At 30.7% G+C, this 6386-nt stretch overlaps 1 long non-coding RNA gene across 1 annotated transcript in view; it reads right to left on the bottom strand.

Moving 5' to 3' along the window:
• Positions 1 to 6386, bottom strand: part of LOC106467553 — a 20284-nt gene that overhangs the window by 8167 nt on the left and 5731 nt on the right. Inside the window, exon 2 of the long non-coding RNA XR_001291340.2 lies at positions 2686 to 2792. This is a non-coding gene — a long non-coding RNA (uncharacterized LOC106467553). The remainder of the gene's footprint in view (positions 1 to 2685; positions 2793 to 6386) is intronic.

A 6386-nucleotide genomic window follows, 5' to 3' on the forward strand; every position in this document is an offset into this window, starting at 1 on the left:
AAACCCGGATTCTAGCGGTGCAAGTCTGCAGACATTCCGCTGTGCTACTGGGGGGGGGGGATAATTGATTTCATAGACTTATAATTGTTGTTGTTCTAAAAACTAATATAAGTCAAGACTATAATGTTGAATAATTGTCATTAACTTCTGATCAAACAAGCTACCCACATAAAACTGAACTAAAAATTAATCCGATAAGTAAGGTAGCTAATTTCATACATCGGTCTAACCAGAAGAATGGTTTGTATTGGTTATAATTGACTGATTCATCAGTTGGGTATCCTTCGTTGTAAGTAATGTTTTCGATAGTAAGTCACGTAGTTATTAAGGTCGCCAATCCATAGCCATTACTGGAATCAGGCTTGTCGGAATAACAATGACATTTTGCTTACACTGTATTAGGGCTACATTAAATCTCACGTCTTACTGGTCACTGGGGAAGACATTATTCTAAAATTACCAAGCCGTGCTAGCAGAAGTGATGAACAACCGTTCTTTTGTCGTCTGTTAATTCAGTAGCTGATATTGGGTGTGCTTTCAGATGAAATGTTCTTGGCCAAGAGCTGAGCCACATATGAAGGCACTGAGCGATGAATCATACCACTAATCAATGCTCAATCTCCGCCTTTCCCCCCTTATCCTACTCTCTTTGCCTCATCTCAGTCAATAATTAATACGACCTAGTCACTGATAACTTAGCTACTATTATTGCGCGTGGGGCATTATAACATTCCACTTTCGTGCACGAAAAAAGTCACTGTAAAGTCAAGATGGAAACTCAAATACCAGAACTTCGTAAAGAAGAATTGCGAAATCGAAAATTAAAATGTGATTACATGAAAAATCTAACTCTTTTAATTTCCGAGTGGAATTCAGAAGTGAGGGGATCAGCCACGTCAATTACACAGGTCTGCGATAGTTTTATTGTCTTGAAATTTTTACATGTTTTACTATAATTACTGTACGCTGAATACGAAAATGATATCCATTTTTCTCCATCACGTACATATTTTTCACAAAACGTCATATGTACTTTTACATAAGTGAATCATTTTCATTTAAATCGGGTCACATTTTGTTATGCTCAAAATGTTGACAACCACTGGCTATAGATTTCTCTAGACCAATCGCGACGTGAGAGTCTTATCCATCATTCTAGAACCCACGAGAAACATACCGCTAGTATATAAACGGTTAACAGGCCGCATGACTTGTCATTTCTGGATAATATTTGTTTGTGCGTGCACTTTGACATTATTTTCTTATTTTCAATATTATTTATTCGTCACTATGGCAACAAGAGGTTGAGTAAATGACCCAAACATATTATGTTATATTTGTGGTAAATTTGTTGTAAATTTGATATAAGTAAGAGTGTTTTTTTTCATCCAGATTTGTAAAAAAAAAATCCTTACGTGATAGAAAAAAATAGATATTCTTTTCGAAGTCTGCGTAGCTGAATTATGAAAAATCCGTTAATAAAATCCAAACAACTTTTATGAAGTTTAAATTCGTAGGCCAGTGTTGTTTGTCATACTTTTATACATAAACCCTCATATCCAGATACACAAAAGTTGTTTCATAAACCCTCATATCCAGATACATAAAAGTTGTTTCATAAACCCTCATATCCAGATACACAAATGTTGATCCATAAACCCTCATATCCAGATACACAAAAGTTGATTCATAAAACCTCATATCCAGATACGCAAAAGTTATTTCATAAACCCTCATATCCAGATACATAAAAGCTATTTATATAAACCATCATATTCAGATAGGAAACATTTGTTAACATAAACCACCACCCTCAGCTACTTGAAAGTTGTATACGTAAACCTTTATTCCCAGCCACGTGAAAATTGTGTTTTTACATTTTCTTGATAAACATTGACGTAGTGTTTGTATTTACCCATTTGCAGTGAACCTCACAGTAAAAAGAAACAAATAAATAAAAAATAAAATAACATGAAGAAGAAAGTCAAATTAGAAAACTATTTCAACGCCCGTTTTTACACTTAATGATCATAAAGTAGTAAAATTAAATTGACATTTATAATCGTTGTCAAAATAAGGTAGAATCCTCTTGAAGAGGTTTTATTCAATAGTCAGCAAATAATTAGGATCTCAAAAGGGTCTGGCATGGTATGGTGGTTAGGGTGTTCTATTTGCAACCTGCGCTCGCGGGTTCTTACCTCATCACCGAATGTGCTCGACATCTCAGGCTTGGGGTGGTGTAACGTGATAGCCAATCCCACTATTCAATTAAAGCAGCTTAAGAGTTGAAAGTGGGTGATGTTGACTAGTTGTCTTCTCTAGTCTAACATTTCTAAATTAGGGACAGGTAGCTTAGATAATCCTCGAGTAGCTTTGCACAAAATTCAACAAACAAAGAATCCTAAAAATGTTTCAGTTGATACATACTTATTATCAAAATGCAGTGAAAAGTAAACTGTCGGTTCTTTGGGAATTATAACGCTAAAAACCGAAACTATATACGAAATATATTCGGGATTTGTCTCACTTCCATAAAATATTTGTGAAATATGAATGACATAATCAACAATTATTTCAACTTCAATGCAAAGGAGGCAAAAACAAATATAACAACATAGGTGAAAGTGGTAGAGCGTGTTGCATCATAATAGTTTGGTATCATGTTATCGAGGTTAGATTTATTACCTCAGGAAATTTCTTGAAAGCTTTGAACCCGAATCCAAACGACTTCATCTCGTGGTGGCTAATTCCCTGTGGCTTGTTGACAGATGAAGACATTTTTTTTTCTTTAGCTGAAAGAACAAACAAACAATAATTATAAATTTTACAAATTACAATGAAGAATATTTTATAAGAGTTACCTTGTAATTTGGTCACAAAATATATGATTTTTTTTGGGTAATTAAAAAATGTAACTATTATATTAACTGTAATTTTGTCCGCTAACAAAACGAGTTCGAATACACATTTTATTTACTAATACAATAAACTAATACACAGTTTTAAAAATGTTCTGCTAATCATTACTTTTATATATATATATATATTTTGTCAGATTTAGATGTTCTGAGATGGTATAACAAGTGACTGTAAAATCACCACTGACATGTGGGGCTTGACTATTTTTTCCTTTTTATTTTGGTTTAAGTACAAAGCTGTACGATTGGTTTTGTGCTGTGCCCGCCGTAGGTATGTAACCCTGAATCTTAGTTAATGTTATATACCGCAGAGCCTCAGGTGGACAAGCTTAACGACGTAAGTTTTTCGTACAGCCGTGACAACGATATGTGTGGCTTAACGATGTAGATTTGTAGGATGAGCGTAGCAATGATACATCAGGCTTAACGATGTAAATTTGTAGGATGCGCGTAGCAATGATACGTCAGGCTTAACGATGTAAGTTTTTCGTACAGCCGTGACAACGATATGTGTGGCTTAACGATGTAGATTTGTAGGATGAGCGTAGCAATGATACATCAGGCTTAACGATGTAAGTTTTTCGTACAGCCGTGACAACGATATGTGTGGTTTAACGATGTAAATTTGTAGGACGAGCTTGGCAATGATATGTGAGGCTTAACAATGTAGATTTTTTGGGGGGAATTTTGACGAATAGTTAATGTGCTACATATTGAAAACTATATGCTATTCTAAGAAAGTGGATCAGAGGAAACAAATCCTTCGATCTCCTTACCTTTTTATAATGTGTGTGTTTTTAAATATCTAATGACTCTCACACGAATGAACATGAAACTATCATATATATATATATATATATATACACAAAACGTATGTTTACGATTTACTGCTTTAAATTATTTGGCTTCGTAGCGATCTACTCGTTTTATTTTTATTTTTAGCCCAACTCCTGTGTTATTTACTTTTCGGCAGATCATAAAATATCAAAAGCTATATATCACACTAGGTTATGCTAGTGGTGGCCACATACCAAAGTCGAATTTGTTATTTTAGTCTTTAAGTTATTGGCAAGGTATTTATTCAGCTACTTTTATAGTGTAAAATACTTTCGAACTTACAGTTTGCCGACTTCCGCATACTGCATGAAAAACAGGCTAAAATGATCGTCATTTTAGTTTAAAGAAATTAAAGAATACTTACACAACCCAATATTAAGATAAAAAGTACCCAAGACGTAAGTTTCATAAAATACCTACGTAATATAAGCAGTTCTACTAAATAATTTAGAACGCAAGATCAATACTAAGATAAAGAAATAATCAAACTGAAGTTTCGTGAAATAGAAAAGCAATTAAATTCAACCCTAAAACTTAAAACTTTGTTTGTTCCAGATATTCGCTCAAAGCTACAAAACGACTATTAGCTCTAGCCATCCTTAGTTTTGAACTGATAGACAAGAGGAAAGGCAATTAGTCATTAGCATTCACTGCCAGCATTTAGTTCATTCTTATCAAATACTACAATCTATCTACTGCTCTAAAGTTCAAAATGAGTTTGGTGGCAACGGGACACGAACCAGAGACCTCCCAGATTTACAATCCGGTACGCTAACCACTTAACTCTGAGAGAACCACACATAAAAGTAATGCAAATAACCTAAATGTCACTAAATAACAACGTAAACAGCTTCAATTTTAAGACATAAAGTAAATCAAATTTAATATTCCAGATATAATTATGCACAAAAGCTCAATTTTCAGACAAATAAAATAACCAAAACTTAGGTTTCTAAACATAAGTATATAAAATAAGTAAATTCAGTACTTATATCTAGAGAAATAATCTAAACCGAAGTTTCTAAAAATAACTTTGTACACAAACCCAGTATTAAGACAAAGAAGAATTCAAAGTGAATATTTTAAAACTATATATGTACCCAAACTTAGTATTCATACATAGAAAATAAGTATCAACTGTTAAAAATAACATGCGCATAAAGTTAAAATTCAGTTGTAAAGAATCCAAACTTAATTTTCTAAAAATAATGTAAACTATCTACATGTGAAAAGCAACTACGGATTATAAAAACTAATTTACAATAACTACTGTTTATAAAATTAATTTAGATAACATGTACTATATATAACAATTACGATTTATAACGATTACATTCAAAAGAATTAATATCTATAGAGTTAGCTATTTATGACAACTACGGTTTATACCAACTAAGCTTATCACAATTCTTATAGTAACTACTACTTATATGCATTACGGTTTATAACAACTATTATTTATAACAACTAAGGTTTACAATACTTAAGATTTATAATAACTACAATTTGATAAATAGTAGTTTTATAAATCTTAGTTGTTGTAAACCTTAGTTGATATAAATAGTAGTTATAATTCTTAGTTGTTGTAAACCTTAGTTGATAAACAACTAAGATTTATAAAACTACTATTTATAACAACTAATGTTTACAATACTTAACATTTATAATAACTACAATTTATATCAACTAACGTTTATAACAACTAAGGTTTATAGCTACTATTTATATCAACTAAGGTTTACAACAACTAAAAATTATAACTATTATTTATATGAACTAAGGTTTACAACAACTAAGAATTATAACTATTATTTATATGAACTAAGGTTTACAACAACTAAGATTTATAAAACTACTATTTATATCAACTTAGGTTTACAACAACTAAGAATTATAACTATTATTTATATGAACTAAGGTTTACAACAACTAAGATTTATAAAAACTACTATTTATAACAACTAAGGGTTACAATACTTAAGATTTATAAAAGTACTATTTATATAAACTTAGGTTTACAACAACTAAGATTTATAAAAACTATTATTTATATCAACTAAGGTTTACAACAACTAAGATTTATAAAACTACTATTTATATCAACTAAGGCTTACAACAACTAAGATTTATAACTACTATTTATAACAACTACTATTTATATCAACTAACGTTTATAACAACTAAGGTTTATAACTACTATTTATATGAACTAGGATTTACAACAACTAAGAATTATAACTACTATTTATATGAACTAAGGTTTACAACAACTAAGATTTATAAAACTACTATTTATATCAACTAAGGTTTACAACAACTAAGGTTCATAAAAACTACTATTTATACCAACTAAAGTTTACAACAACTAAGATTTATAAAACTACTATTTATATGAACTAAGGTTTACAACAACTAAGATTTATAAAAACTACTATTTATACCAACTAAGGTTCATAACTACTATTTATATGAACTAAGGTTTACAACAACTAAGAATTATAACTACTATTTATATGAACTAAGGTTAACAACAACTAAGATTTATAAAACTACTATTTATAACAACTAAGGTTTACAACAACTAAGATTTATAAAAACTACTATTTATAACAACTAAGGGTTACAATACTT

The sequence above is a fragment of the Limulus polyphemus genome, unplaced genomic scaffold (genome assembly GCF_000517525.1).
Source record: "Limulus polyphemus unplaced genomic scaffold, Limulus_polyphemus-2.1.2 Scaffold81, whole genome shotgun sequence".
Classification (NCBI taxonomy): domain Eukaryota; kingdom Metazoa; phylum Arthropoda; class Merostomata; order Xiphosura; family Limulidae; genus Limulus; species Limulus polyphemus.